Source organism: Chlorocebus sabaeus, chromosome 2, assembly GCF_047675955.1.
Source record: "Chlorocebus sabaeus isolate Y175 chromosome 2, mChlSab1.0.hap1, whole genome shotgun sequence".
NCBI classification, from domain to species: domain Eukaryota; kingdom Metazoa; phylum Chordata; class Mammalia; order Primates; family Cercopithecidae; genus Chlorocebus; species Chlorocebus sabaeus.
The window spans coordinates 29581450-29597677 of record NC_132905.1 but is presented as its reverse complement, the minus strand read 5'-3'; the positions used below and the strand labels follow the sequence as shown (position 1 = coordinate 29597677).

The 16228-nt window shown below is 39.0% G+C and overlaps 1 protein-coding gene across 9 annotated transcripts in view; it reads left to right on the top strand.

Annotated features, from left to right (window-relative positions):
* The window catches only part of PLCB4 (phospholipase C beta 4), a 408833-nt gene that overhangs the window by 131019 nt on the left and 261586 nt on the right, over window positions 1-16228 (top strand). For all 9 annotated transcript variants that reach the window (XM_037990701.2, XM_037990697.2, XM_037990700.2 and 6 more), the window contains one exon: window positions 13396-13458. The gene's annotated coding sequence lies outside the window, so the exon portion shown is untranslated. The remainder of the gene's footprint in view (window positions 1-13395; window positions 13459-16228) is intronic.

Sequence of the window (16228 nt, the reverse complement as noted above, 5' to 3'; positions counted from 1 at the left end):
GAAGCGGCTTACAATAAATGAAAACGAGATATTTTTCTCTCTGGCATTATTCTAGAGCAACAGCTCTTGAGTTTCCTATGCTATTATTCTTAGTTTAATTTGCACAGATCATTTTGTCTATATGCATAGTTATGTCAGTGCAGAAATAAAGGAGTGGGAGAGGACTGTAATTGAATCCTCACTCCAGGTTTCAGGAATGTGATAGGCACTTTTCATGTATTATTCCATTTAACTTCACAACAATGAGTTAGGTAGATAATTTTGCTGCTTTACAAACAAGGAAACTAGGTCCAGGAAAGGTTAATTGACTTTTATTCTCAAAGATAGGTCTCTCTCACTCCCAAAACCGCTCTATATTCCGAAGGCTCCGTTTGGGAAAAGTGTTTTTTTTTTTTTTTTTTTCATCTCTTTGTCACTGCAGTGGGGAATGGAGATTGCACTGGTCTTTTGAGATTGAGCCCTAGAGTTTCCTCTCAGACCTGGTCTGAGAACCAGGTCTGTTCCCTGTTTTATTTTTCACAGTCCCAAGAGATTTGGCCTAATTTTATGTATTTCTTAAAATCTGCCATTACACATGTTTGATCACTTGGTTCTTTCTCCCTCATGACTGCCTTTAGAGGAAAATTGAGTCTCACAGTTGCATGGCTCTGAACAGCAAACCCATAAGGCTTTCTTATTTTAATAATTCTACTTCTAATCACCACAGGGAAATAAGAAAGCAAAGAGAAGAAGAAAAAATTAAAAAGATTCAAAATAGTTAAAATATTAGCCATTGAGCCCAGTTTATATAGTTCCTGAGACTTAGTTGTTATTTCTTAAAAGATACTAAAAGTCTTGTTTTTCAAAGAGATTGCTTTCATTTATCATTGGAACTGTAGTTCAAAGCAGATTCAAGTTGGTACCACTTGTGAAATTTTCCAGTCACTATCCAAGCTCTAAGATCTTTTTTTTTTGAGACCGAGTCTTGCTCTGTCACCCAAGCTGGAGTGCAGTGGCGCAATCTTGGCTCACTGCAATCCTCTACCTCCTGGGTTCAAGTAATTCTCCTGTCTCAGCCTCTTGAGTAGCTAGGATTACAAGTGTGTGCTACCATACCTGGCTTTTTTTTTTTTTTTTTTTTTTGTATTTTTGGTGGAGACGGAGTTTCGCCATGTTGGTCAGGCTGGTCTTGAACTCCTGACCTCAGGTGATCCGCCTGCCTCGGCCTCCCAAAGTGCTGGGATTAAAGGCATGAGCCACAGCTCCCAGCCGCTCTAAGACTTTCATTATGAAATAGTGATGTAAGAAATGTCTAAGAAGTAAAGCTATATGTCATATTAAAAAGACTGCCATTGGATGGGATTAGAGAATGTATATTAGGCTTAAAGAACTTTTGCCGCCCAATAATGAAAGCCACAGCTACGTGTGATCATTGAACATTTGAAATGTGGGTAATTTGAATTGAGATGTGTTGTAGCAAACTACACGTTGGATTCCAAAGACTTAGAATGGAAAAAAAAGAATTTAAAATAACTCAATAATTTTTATATCGATTACATGTACATTGATTATATTTTAAAATTCTGTGTATACTGAGTTAAATGAAATACAGATAGTCCTTGACTTATGATGGTTCTACTTATAATTTTTTCTCTTAACAATAGTGCAAAAGTGGTAATGCATCCCTTAGAAATCATACTTCAAATTTTTGTATTTTCCCAGGCTAGCATATGTAATGACATTCTCTTGCAATGCTGGGCAGTGGCAGTGAGCCACAGCTCCCAATCAGCTGTGTGACTGCGAGGGGAAACAACCATGAGATAGTCAATGCTTAACTACAAAATACGCTTTGTGTTAGATGATTTTGCTCCACTGTAGGCTAATGTAAGCGTTCGGAGCGCATTTAAGGTAGGCTGGACCAAACTATGGTGTTTGGCATGTTAGGTGTGTTAAATGTATTTTTGACTTACCATGTTTTCAACTTAGGATGGGTTTTTCAGGATATAGCCTTATTCTAAATCTAGGAGCATCTGTATATTATTAAAATTAAGTTCACCTTTTTAATTTTTAAATTTGAGGTAATTACAGAGTCATATGCAGTTGTAAAATATAATACAGAGAAATCTCATATATCTTTTACCCAGTTTTCCTCACTGGTAATATTTTACAAAACAACAGTACAATGGCAGAACCATGCAGTTGACATTGATGTAATCCACTGACCTTATTAAGATTTTACCAGTTTTACATGCACTCATTTGTGTGTGTGTGTGTTTAGTTCTATGCATGTGTGTGTTTAGTTCTATGCAATTTAATTACCTTTGTAAATTCATTATGACACGACCACAGTCAGGAATGGAATTCCATCCCAAGGATCTCTGTACCACAGCCATCCCACTTCCTCCTCTTCTCTCTAACCCTTGGGAATCATTGATCTGTTCTTTATCTATATAATTTTGTCATTTCAAGAGTGTTATAGAAATGGAATCACATAGTATGTAACTTTTGAAATGAGGTTTTGTCACTCAGCAAAATTCCCTTGAGATTCATTCAAGTTGTGTTATCAATAGTTTTTTCCGTTCTATTGTTGAGTAGTATTTCATGTTTCTTTTAACCTTTGTAATGATGACACTAGAAAGTTGAAAATTACATATGTAATTTGCATTTCTGGCTTTCGTTGTGTTTCTATTGGACAGCATTGGTTTAAGAGAATGTTTGCTAGAAGTAATTAAAAAGCATATTTCTGTTAAGATTTTCATGGAACTTTAGGTATTCCTGTGTTAAATGGTGTATTTTGTTCTGCTAACTTTAAATTTGGAAATGAGAAAGGGAGCAGTGGCTTTAAAAAAATCATTTCAAGAGAGTAAAATTATCTCAGTGTCCCTCCCACATCCCTCCTCCTGCCTTTTTTTTTTTGGTCAGTTTTTCAGTAAGAAACCCTTTGTATTTCTAACAAAAGAAACTTTTCATCAGGTTAGGCAGCAGAGGAGTATCTTGCAACCACTCCCATGGCATTCAGCACACTGGTTTGAGACTAATTAAATGGCTCATATTTATCTGATATTTTCCCCCTTGGGAGCTCCAGAAACTTTTCTCTTTTTCAACTTAAGCTTCAAAAAGAAACCAGCTCAGTTAGCTTATGATGGAGGGAAGAAACAGGACACAGGGACACTTCAGAGCAGATTAGAGCGGAGGTAAAGGAGAATACCATTTTCAATTAAAATTGCCTGGGGAAATTAGGTAGGCAGAGAATAATTACCTGGGTTGGCACACATCCAAGTTTCTGAAACTAAGACCCTGCTTGGATATTCTGAGGGATCATTGACAACCACAAGTAGCCAAGGACCTTGACGTTTATGTCTCATCTCAAATGTATTAAAAAGTTCTGGGTACAATGTATGACTATTTTAAGTCAAATTATATAGCATGAGATGTTCTAACAAAACCCTATAAAAAACAATACCCTTGGGAGGCTGAGGCGGGTGGATCACAAGGTCAGGAGTTCGAGACCAGCCTGGCCATTATGGTGAAACCCCATCTCTACTAAAAATACAAAAATTAACCTGGCAGTGGTGGTGAGTGCCTGTAGTCCCAGCTACTCGGGAGGCTGAGGCAGGAGAATTGCTTGAACCTGGGAAGGGGAGGTTACAGTGAGCCAAGATCGTACCACTGCACTCCAGCCTAAGAGAAAAAGTGAGACTCCATCTTAAAAAAACAAAACAAAACAAAACCCAAAAAACCAATACCCAAAACAAGCGATACCACAAAGCATCAGATTAAAGGAGATTTCTGTGACAAATATACGTTTCTGTGATCTCAGCTATGCGACCAACAGGACACTGGGGCTGAGATTGAACTGTAGGAGAATATGAAGAGGACTGATTAAAGTACAGTTTTAGTCTCCTACCTCCTTAGGCAACAGGCCCGAGTACATTAACAGTGCTGGGATAGCGTCTTGCAAGTACCAAGAAACATCACTGAGTAATTGTCCTAACACAAGGACTTGTCCAACATAGTCATGAAAATGAGCCATTGAAAGCAAATCTGCTTTGAATGCAAATGTCAAGATTTAGTATTGTACTCCCCACCCCAGCTCTACCTCCAGTGACCTATTACTATTATACAACTGCTAAGCATGGTTTCTCAGGGTCTTTCCTGCCTGTGACTGGCGGCGTATGGTGCCCTACTACCATTGCTATGGGGGGATAGAATCAATGGAAAAGGTTTCAGGTTATTGAACTATAGATTTTTTCTTTCTCATTACCTAGAGGAGGGCCCACCATCTTCTCCACAATAGGAAAGGGATCCAGTCATGTTTCTTACTTGCTTCTAGTGTTAGGTTTTGCTGTGTTTTCATTGTTTCATAATCTCTCAATTTCAAAATGGTGCATAGTGGAAGAGGATTTAGAAGGAAGAAAAGAGAGAAAAAGGAATCAATTATATTTTTTCTCTTTCCTCTTTCAAAATAAAACACAGGGGTAGAGGAATACTTGTATTATTTTCTTTTTTAAAGAGATTTTCGTAGACTTGCTGAACAAGGCAGCTGCTGGTCTACAGGGTATTTTAATCCAAATTACAGAAATGTACCCCTTTGCAGGGCTGCAGGCCACACTCACCTCTTGGCCATGGACATGAGCCGTATCTGTCTGAGTGCAATGCATGTGTGCTTGGTCACCGTCTTCTGCTGTATCATAGATGCAGAAATAGCCCCTATTTTATACTGTGGAAGCACAGATGGATGCGCAGACAGTTGCCTTAAGAGGACGGGTCCCAGGGCCAGTGTGTCAGGGGTGAATTCCTGCTCCTTTGCTTACCTGTCATATGACTCTGGATGAGTGAGATGACTACTCTGTGCCTCAGTCTGCTCATCTATAAACCATTTCTATTTCATAGAGTTTGACGAGATATAATGAGTTAATATACATAAAACACTGAGAGTGGTACCTGGACATAGTAATTTCTCATTGATTGGTAGTTATTACTGTTTGCTTCTGACAGTTTTGCTCTCTAATCAAACATGTTTTTGAAGGGAGATTTCTTAAGGATTCTCATTTTTTTAAGTCTTATCTAATAAGCCATGTACTAGTGGATATGTTAAGCAGGATTTTAATTATATTTAAACTTTTACTCTTTTTTTGAGACAGGGTCTTGCTCTGTTGCCTAGGCTGGAGTGCAGTGGTACGATCTCAGCTCACTACATCCTTGACTTCCCCGGTTCAAGTAATCTTTCCACCTCAGCCTCCTAAGTAGCTTGGACTACAGGCATGTGCCACCATTTCTGGCTAGTTTTCTGTATTTTGTGTAGAGATGGAGTCTCACTGTGTTGACCAGGCTGGTCTCTACCTCCTGGGGTTAAGCAGCCCTCCCACTTTGGCATTCCAAAGTGTTGGGATTACAGGCGTGAGCCACCACACTTGGCCTGCTTTTACTTTAAATATTAGTGTGGTTATGTATATGCTGCCTCTGTGTAACTTCCCAATAACCAAGTCAGTTGAATGAAAGAGCAGTTTAAATCGGTTGACACCATGTACAAAATATAACCTAATTTAATTACAACATTTTGGCCCATGTTATTAATTGGATACTCTGTCCTAAAAAAAACAAAACAAAACAAACAAAACCCAAATTTTTGGTCCTTCTAGGTACTGCATATGTGTTTGCTGCTTCTTTTAAAGAGTGTCACTTTTCTAGACATCTAGTTTCATAAGGTTTAGTTTAAGGTAAAGAAGAGAAACATCTCTTATAGATATAGAACTTGGTAGAGTACAGATACTCTTTGCGTTAGATATGGAAGCCCAAGAACATTTGGGACCATTGTTAAAAATGTACTGACTGGTTTTATTTAGCCTCTCTGCTGGTCAGTTAACTTTTCTTGTGACATAGCTACAGATTCAAGCCTGAGTTACATAGATGACAAATGCATGCTAAGTTAGGTGTAACAGGCAGAATTCTAAGGTGTCCGTCCAAGACTACTGCCCCTTGGTTTACACTTCCTGTTTGATCCCTAGGAATGTCACTATGATGGGATGTCACTCCTATGATTAGGTTATGTTGCATGGCACAGTTTAAGAATAAAAGTTTGTCCTCGGTGGACTCTAAAAGGAGTTGGATTCAAGAGAGAAATGGATTCAGAGAGAAAGATTCCATCAGGGGAGATTCTCAATGACTGGCTTTGAAGATATTGGGGGCCATGTGACAAGGAGTGTGGATGGCATTTAGGAGCTCAGAGTGGCCCCCACAGCCTGAGTGAACTTGTAAGCAGATTATTTCTCTGAGCCTCCAGAAAGGATGAAGCCTAGCCAACACCTTGATTTTAGCCTTGTAAGATGCTGAACAGAAAACCCAGCAACTATGTCTGGACTCCTGACCAACAGAGCTATGAGCTAATGAATGGCTTCAAGTCACTACATTTGTGGCAATTTGTTATGCAGCTGTAGAAAACTAAGACATGAAGGAAACCAGGCAAAAGAATGTAGGCTAGCAATTGCAAAGCCATTACTATTATTTAGAGAAAAATAACACCTATAAGAATCTTGTAATGAACCCCTCTAAAAAGCCCTGTTTTGCGTTGTAGAGCCAGTTACCCACAGTAAATGACAGACAGAGGAGCTGTAAGTTTTCTGGGCAGAGTTTACATGCTTTCTCAAACTGGCAGTTTTAGACACAGGGAGGGGCAAATGAATGGGTAAAACAGCTTTTTCTTGGTGTTTACTGCATGATGGCAAAGAAAAAGTACAGAATAGGAAGTTGGAATCCCCTCCCTTCCATGCTTATACATGTTGCTGATGAGGGCTTTCATTTAGGGATCACTCACTTAGGTTGGTGAGAGGAGAACATAGGTGACGGAGTTGGCTGGGTGGAAGTGCTCTGGAGGGTGGGGGCTGTGGGGACCTGAAAACCCAAGCTTTCTCTGAGGGGACAGATGCCTCTCAGCTGTGGCTGAGTTGTCTGCAGCATTCTGTTGCCAAATCATCCAAATTTCTAAGAGAAGCTAGCAGTCCGGATATTTATGTGTAATCTCTCATTTTTTAATATGAATAAGCAGCTAAAACTTTAAAAGATCACCATGGATTCATATAAATATACATGTGGCCAGATCAGGCCCATGGACAGCCTCTCTGTGAATGCAGCCTAGAGAATTAGTATATGGGGGCAGTTCCAGAGACTGAGAATTGGAGGGTGTGAGTGCCATGAGTTCTAGGAGTTTTGTCTGTTTTTTTCACTGCCATATACTCAAACTGAGAACAACATCTAGCACACAGTAGGTGCTCAATAAATATTGTAGCGTGAACCTCAGGAAACATAAACATATTAATACCTTACATGAATATATAAAATATGATTGCATTGGCAAAACTTGTTTCTAAGATTTGGTTACTTTTAATGTCTAGGCATGGTATGATTTGGGCTAACACAGTGTCCTTTTGGCCCCCTCGCTTTCTTTTCTTAACCTGTGATTCATTTGAGGGCTTTTATGGAAGTCATTAGCTATGGCAGAACAAAGGCATTGATCCCTTTTGTGTTGCTTGGGTGCCTTGCTCCTCCCATCTCATCTCACTCTGACCCTGACTTCTGAGATGAGTCCTAACACCACCTGCATTTTGCAGACAGGAGCTGGTTTCAGAAAGGTGAAGACGGTTGCTTGAAACTGCACAGCTGGTAAATGCTGGTGCTCAACTCTTCTGACTGCCAGGTCTTTGCCCTTCACCTCTGTGCTTGATACTCAGCATACACTGGAACCAGTCATGTCAGCATCACCTGAGAGCCGGAGCTTCCCACATGCTGAATCTCAGGCCCTCCCTCAGACCTACAGTCAAACAGAATGTGCATTTTAACCAGATGTATTGGTGATTTGTATGTTAAAGTTTGAGAAGCATTGTCCTACCCCACTGGGTTCTAAACTTGGGTTATTCCTGAATCACTTTTATGGATTTGGCCAAACCTGTGTTTTACCTGAACTCATGACTCATCTTTTCCACTTAAATATATTTGCTTAAAAAGAAAATACAACTGTGATAAATAATGATGGTAATGTGGTAACATTACTATTATAAGTAGCTGTAAATAATTATAGTTATGTACCCAATAGAAGTTATGTACCCATTCAATAGAAGAATGATTCTATTTTCTATAAATAGAAGGTAAGTGCTAATGTCCATGCACTCTACATTACCTCTCCATGTACCATTGTGAAATATCTGTATTTTAAGATGGTACATGGAAACTGTACCGTTAATAATAAAGTGTAATAAACCATGAAATATCTCTTAATGGACCATTAGTGGGAGTGTGTTCCACTTTGGGAAATAATGCTGTGGTCGATTGTAAAAATGTCCACAAGGTCTTTCCCACTGTACATTCATGCCTTTGCAATGCGCAGTGCCCCATCAAGAGGTGGGACCATTTCTCTGTGTTTTGAATGTGGGCTTGACCACGTGACTAGTTTTGTCAAATGATATGTTAGCCAATGAGATCCATCAGAGGCTTGGAAAGTGCTAGTACTTTGGGGCCTGCCTTCTTGCTTCTCTTGCAAACTTGCGAACACCAAAATAAGTGGCTATTGGTTTAAGCTACAGAAGTTTGAAGTCTTTGTTATATTGCACAAACTCACTGACACAACTGCTTTCTAACATTCTGTTTGCTTGCAAAACAATAATTTCCGTGTTCAGTATTAAGTCAGAATAAAATGATCTGTTTTGGTTCAACCTTGCCCAATTATTCTTCACTTTAAAACAAAATCTAAATATTGAATGTCTTGGGGGAGGACATTACATGCTAGTCTTTTTGTGTTCAGTACCTATATTGATTCACTAAAACAGGCATGGCAATGTCACCTTCAAATATTTGTAGTTTTTTTCCTCCTCTGAGAAATAAAAGCTTCACCCTTGGCTAAAGTTCCCCACTGCTTTGAAATAAGACTTTGTAAAACACTGTGGCATGATTAGTGGTGGTTTACAGTAAAATGTTGGTGTTTTCTTATGGCTTGAAGGCAGTTCCATATGTATGCTTTTCTTTTGTCGGGATAAAATAAAATTGGGTATTTTCCATCACAAGGAATCCCCTGAAGAATCACAATAAGAATTTTTAATATATATGAATGTTACCACTTACTGTGTTTTCTTGAAGAATGTGCATAAGTGTTTTCTCGTTTTTGGAAAAAGCTGACTGATATTCACTGGCAAACTCACTGAAGTATAACCCTTTTTTTAAAGACTGCTTTCATGAAGTATAATTTACATACCATAGAATGCACTCACTTAAAGTGTACAATTCAATGGTTTTTAGTGTTAATATATTTGCAGCATTGTGCAACTATCAACACAATCTAACCTTTGAATTTTCATTACCCCAAAAAGAAATCCCATCGTGCTCCTTTAGTCGTAGAGAGCCACTAGTCTGCTTTCTGTTTCTGTGGATTTGCCTGTGCTGGACATTTCATATACATGGGAACATACCATATGTGGTCTTCGCGCTTGGCTTCTCTCCCTTAGTATAATTTTTTTTTTTTTTTTTTTAGACAAAGTCTCATTCTATCACCCAGTCTGGAGGGCAGTGGTGTGATCTCGGCTCACTACAAACTCTTGTCTCCCAGGTTCGAGTGGTTCTCTTGCCTTAGTCTCCTGAGTAGCTGGGATCACAGGTGTGCGCCACCACATCCGGCTAATTTTTGTATTTTTAGTAGAGATGGGATTTCACTATGTTGGCTAGGCTGATCTTGAACTCCTGACCTTAGGTGATCCTCCCACCTTGGCCTCCCAAAGTACCGGGATTATAGGCATGAGCCACCATGCCCAGCCAGCGTAATGTTTCTTTGAAGTTAATTCACATTGTCATGTGTATCTGTGTTGCATTTTTGAATTGCTAGATAATATTCTATTACGTGAACATACTATACGTTTTGTTGATATGTTTGTCAGTTGATGAACATTGGGATTGTTTACAATTGGGCTATTATGAATAATGCTGCTAATATGAAATTTTACATGTAATTTTTATATGGATTTATGTTTTCATTTTTTCTTGGGTTCATATCTGGAAGTGGAATTGCTGGGTAATACAGTTACTTCGTTTTTAACCATTTGAGCAGCTGCTAGACTGTTTTCCAAAGCAGCTGCATCATTTTACATTTCCACCAGCAGTGTACGAAGGTTCCAATTTCTCTAAATTCTTGTCAACACTTGTTAGGTCTTTTGATTATAGCTTTTCTAGTGGCTGTGAAGCAGTGTCTCATTGTGGCTTTGATTTATATTTCTCTAATGGTTGAGCCTCTTTTCATGTATTTGTATATCTTTTTTGGGAAATGTCTATTCAGGTCATTTGCCCATTTTAAAATTGGGTTATTTGTCTTTTTCCTGTCCAGTTCTAAGAGTTCTTACATCCTGGATAAAAGTTCTTTATCAGATTTCCTGTTCTGTGCGTTCTCTTTTCACTTTTTTGGCGGTGTACTTTGAAGCACAAAAGTTTTTAAAGAGGTTCGACTTATCTTCTTTTTTCTTTTGTTCTTCATGCTTTTGGTGTCATACCTGAGAAACCATTGTTCTAGCCACAAAGATGGTGTCACCCAAGATCATAAGATTTACTTTTACGAATTTTATAGTTTTATTTCTGTGATTCACTTGGAGCTAATTTTTGTCCATGTTGTGAGGTAGGAGCCTATCTTCATTCCTTTGCGTGCGAGTATTCAGTTGTCCTGGCACCATGTGTTGAATAGACTGTCTTTCCCCATTGAATGCTCTTGATACCTTTGTTGAATGAAACAGCTTTTGTTTGCGTTCACACTGATACAACTCTGGGATTTGCGATTTTGTTTACCTATTATGGGAAAATCGCTTTCTTCTTTGAAAGACCAAAACATGTGGGGAGACGTATATAAACACCCCTGACACACACACACACACACACACACAGCCTCTATCTGTCTCTCACACACACAGTCATGTACACCGTTCCTTCTTTACCAAAGCCCCATGTAATCCCTTCATGACCCAGAATAATAGTATTTGAAAGGAAAAGTTGACATGCTGGAGCCTTCATTCACATGTTACTACAACTCCAAGTCAGTGGCAATAGTTTCGCTGTGATATGCCAGTAGCTAAATAGTTCATGACAAATTGCTTACACTGCTTAACTTCTTTGTAGTTAAGAATTTCAACACTGGCTTTCCCAAATGTTGCAATATCCTATATATGCCCAGAATTAGAAAGGTTTATGGAACAATGAAGCAGTTTATGTTAGATGGTCACTAGGGAATTAAAGAAGAGAAGGGAAAACACGTGTCCAGTCTCTAAGTCTTTGATTATGAAATGACTTGGGCAGCAAGTGGTTTCTCCAAACGAGGAGCATGGTGTGGCAGGATCATTAATCTAGGAGCTTTTTGGAAACTCGGCCTGTTTCATAGCCTCAGGAGACATAAAAGAGTCATATAGTTTAATATTCCAGCTCTAGGTAGGCCACCTAATTATTCAGCATTCAACAAAGATTTATTGAGCATCTACTCTGTGCTAGGCATTATGCTAGGTATTGGGGAAATACCTAATGGTTTTCAATAACACATAATCCCTGTCTTCATGGGAGTCATATCTTCATATTAAAACATAATTACGAATACAAATGTAATATTGAAAATCTAGTAAATGCCATGGAAGAAGTGGCATTGTAGGGGCTAAACATGGGTGAGGGTGCCTGTGTTTGAATGCCAGCTTTGTGTGATTCTTGAATATTCAACTTCTTCATTTCCTTTTCTATAAAATAAGAGTAATCCCAGTACATACATTTTTGAGTTTTTATGTGGATTATAAATAATGATTCAATCCATGCTTAGACCCAGCCTGCATCATAGTAAATTGTCACTAAATTAGTAAAGTCAGGGTACATGATGCTGTGTGTTCCCTAATTCTGTATATTTGAAGTAGGATGTTGCTTTCTATAGAGACTTTGGAGTGAATTGGCTTTTATTCCATTTTAATTATAAAAATAATTTGCTTCATGGTAAAATATTACATAATAGTTAAGTGTTAGGTTAAAATCAAAGACCCTACCCTTTAAAAATTTCGTTTTGGTACTAGTCCCCTAGAGGGAACTAGAGGTAGCCACACTCAGTGTTTCTTGTTTTCCCTCCAGATGCGTTATTTGTGTATAACGATATATGTCTGTGTATTTACGTATAGATTAGTGAGGTTTGTCTTAACACATGGGGTCATAGTATCCATATTACTACCCTACTTCAGATTTTTTAAATTAATAAAATTACCTGAGAATTTGTTTCCATGTCTGTTCATATAGGTACAGATTTCCTCTCTTGTTTTGCATGGTGTAGTCTTGTATTATATGAATGTACCAACCTACCTGAGACCTCATTAAAGGACTCTGCTGTAGTCGTCTCTATACATAGATTGTGACCTTCACAAATTTCAATTCAAACTTTACAGACACAGTTTTCCCAGGTGTCATCAGTTGCTTCTGCCTTCTTACCACATGGAAATGGGCTTCCCCTTACTTTTGTGTACTTATTATTATTATTATTATTATTATTATTATTATTATTATTTTGAGATAGAGTTTTATTCTGTTGTCCAGGCTGGAGTGCAGTGGCACGATCTTTGCTCACTGCAACCTCTGCCTCCTGGATTCAAGTGATTCTCTTGCCTCACTCCTGAGTAGCTAGGATTACAGGCATGCACCACCACACTTGGCTAATTTTTGTATTTTTTGTAGATATGGGGCTTCACCACGTTGACGAGGCTGGTCTTGAACTCCACTCCCGAGGCAAGTGATCTGCTTGCCTCGGCCTCTCAAAGTGATGGGATTATAGGCATGAGCCACTGCACCTGGCCACTTTTATGTACTTCTGACACCACCTGGAACTTTTCCTCCCACTCCACCTTGAAAAGATCCTGAAATCTAGATTTCAGCCAAATCAGAAATCCAGTGTCAAATTCAGAATCAACATAAACAACTTAATAACAAAGACAATACAGAAACATCCATAAAAAAAGACTCTCTTTGCAGATAGATGTAATTCTGCTATAAAAAGAGTTTTTTTCCAATTACAGTTCATCTAAGGACATTATACTGCTAATCAGGAAAAGATAATTATATTTACTTTGAGAAGGTTTTAGATAGCCTTGTTGTTCTATTGCTGCTTAATTATTTTAATAGATTAAGATGCTGAGTAGGATATTAGCAGCATTGTAGAGACAGTGTATAAACTCTGTTGGCTGGGTGTAGCAGTAATAATTCTGATATGATGACTGTGTGTCTGTGTCATTTGTTTGCAACTTACGCCGTTTTTTTTTGTTTTGTTTTACTGACGTTTTAAAATTTACATATAGATTTGAAGTGCAAAGGATTGTTTTTCTCCATGAAAACTCTAAAAGTCCTTTACATTGATTTGTCTCGTCTGTGTCTGTTTCACAGAGGACAGTGCTGCTGTGAGTTTGACGAAGTGGACATCACCTGCAGTCGGTCCAGAGCTGCCCAGTGAGTACTTTATAGCCTGTGTGGAGAGTCTTTGGTTGTAGGGTATCCCTTGATCAAATTGCTGTTTATTTATTTATTTATTTTTTGAGACAGAATTCTTGCTCTGTCACCCAGGCTGGAGTGCAGTGGTGCAATCTTGGTTCACCGCAACCTCTGCCTCCTGGGTTCTAGAACTTCCAGTCTGTAAGATGAATCCCTTCATTCTGGCTGATGCTGCTTCTGAAATGCCTCTCAAAACTGGTTCACAGACATCTTCCTTGATGTGGCAGAGCATTAAGCAGGATCTCCCAGCACTTTCGAGGTTCCAGTTTATTAATTTCACTACTAACCTTGGGTACTTTACCCTTTGCTAGATTTTCTACTTACTCTCTGCTATAGTGTTGCCTGCATTTAGTAAACATCACATGTTTTTGAAGTGATCATTGTCTATAATTCTTTCTGGGGAGAAATGTATGTGACTTGTTTTCAGTCCTGTGCAGATTTCGCTTAAGAAGATTCCGACTGATGTGAAAAATCACAACTGTGCACATTACCAGCAAAAATCCTCCATTTGGGGGGAACTACCAGGGGATGATGTAAATAAATTCTTCCAGTGCTCCCCTAATGGTTTATTTTACAAACCTTTAAAGAAACGTGAAAAGGGGAACTGGAAATATCTTTATATGGCTGATTTGTTTCATTTATAAACTGTAACTTGCCAATACTTGTATTCCAGAGCCAGAATCCTAGTGAATATGAGACATTGTTCTTTTACAATCCCTTGATCAAATTGTTGTTTATGTATGTATTTACTTTTTTTCAGATGGAATTCTCACTCTGTCACCCAGGCTGGAGTGCAGTGGCATAATCTCGGCTCACTGCAACCTCTGCCTCCTGGGTTCAAGCAATTCTCCTGCCTCCACCTCCTGAGTAGCATTACAGGCGCATACCACCATGCCTGGCTAATTTTTGTATTTTTAGTAGAGATGGAGTTTCACCATGTTGGTCAGGCTGGTCTCGAACTCCTGACCTCGTGATCTGCCCGCCTCGGCCTCCCAGAGTGCTGGGATAACAGACATGAACTGCACCTGGCTCAAATTTCTATTGTTTAATTGCTGTTATAAGCAAAGCATTTGGACTGTGTATCATTTCTTACTTTCAGGAACAAGAGGTCATTTTATAGCAATGGCATGAACCAGCAACTTTACTGTTCCTCTCAATAGGTCCTCCTGGAGGATCTGTTCCTCTGGGCTATTGGCATTTAATGGCAGAGTTTTTTCCTCCAGTGTGTTGCATATCATGTGAGATACTTCATTATCTTTTGGCAGTGACTGTGGCTGATTTTCTTCCGGCCTTTCCATGAGGGGAAGGAAGAATCGCACAACCAGACACTTCTCTAAGTGATCAGTGTTTAATGATGACAAGAGATATCCAGAAAGTAGATTTATTATTGAATGTTCCTGTCTATTTTTAGTCAAGTGCACTATCTTTTACTACTCCCCAAGGGTGACTCATAAACCATGTCTTAGTAGGCAAAGAAGAGTTGGGGAGTAGGAAGGACTGAATAATTCTCTAGGGACTTTAAATCAGTGTGGACACATCATCTGCTTTTCACTCCTTCGTCACATTAATCTGGACTATCCACTTTCTCTGTGTAAGAGTTGTATTATCCTTAAATAGGTCATTTTTCATCAGCTGTATTTATAAATGGTTCCTGTGACGAATTATGTGCTTAGTGAATATAAACACTTGATTCAAGAGTCCAAAAAAAAGAACCCCAACAGAGCTCAGAAGTTTTGTTAAACATTTTAAGTTCAAAGAAGAAATTCCTCTACATTAAGGAGTATAAATGCTATACATTTAATTTTACAAAGGCTTGGCTGGGCGCTGTGGCTCACGCCTGCAATCCCAGCATTTTGGGAGGTCAGGCGGGCGGATCACGAGGTCAGGAGATCGAGACCATCCTGGCTAACACGGTGAAACCCCGTCTCTACTAAAAATACAAAATATTAGCTGGGCGTGGTGGCGGGCGCCTGTAGGCTCAGCTACTTGGGAGGCTGAGGCGGGAGAATGGCGTGAACCTGGGAGGCAGAGCTTTCAGTGAGCTGAGATCCTGCCACTGCACTCCAGCCTGGGCAACAGGGCAAGACTCTGTCTCAAAAAGAAAAAAACAAAAAAAATTTTACAAAGGCTTTGGATGGCTCCAGATCCTGGGCTGAAGCACAGTACATGGGTAGGGTACTCTTGTTCTCACCCAGTAGGACCTGATTAGACTTGGAGCCCCAGATATCACCTGGTGGTTGATTGCTTATGTTAGTCCTGCCTTCCTTCCAGAGAATCCTTCCATATGTCTCTCCATCCTCTCCTAAAAACAAAACCATTTGGCCTCTACTCTAGCATCATTCACTTGCTACATATCTTGAATTGTGAGTTGTTTTTTAAACCCTGAACTAAAATCTGATTCTTCTATAATATCTTCCCATACTCAAAATTGGAAACATCTAGACTCTGGAACCTGAGCATTTCTGGCTTTGTCTTGAAATGCCTGCTTTACTTCTAACAGTGAGCAGCTCTGACTCTATGTTGGTTCTAAATGTATTTTTTAAGCCCATTTATATGCACAGTAGGCATTCAGAATATGTTCATATTCCTATAAAGGCAAAGGTATATTTTGGATCTTGCTTATATGTCACATTCAGTGTAGCTTTTTTTTTTTTTTTTTTTTTTAACGTGTTGGTCAATAAACTCCTACAATAGAAAGTATTTATTTAGAGAACAAAATGACTGTTTT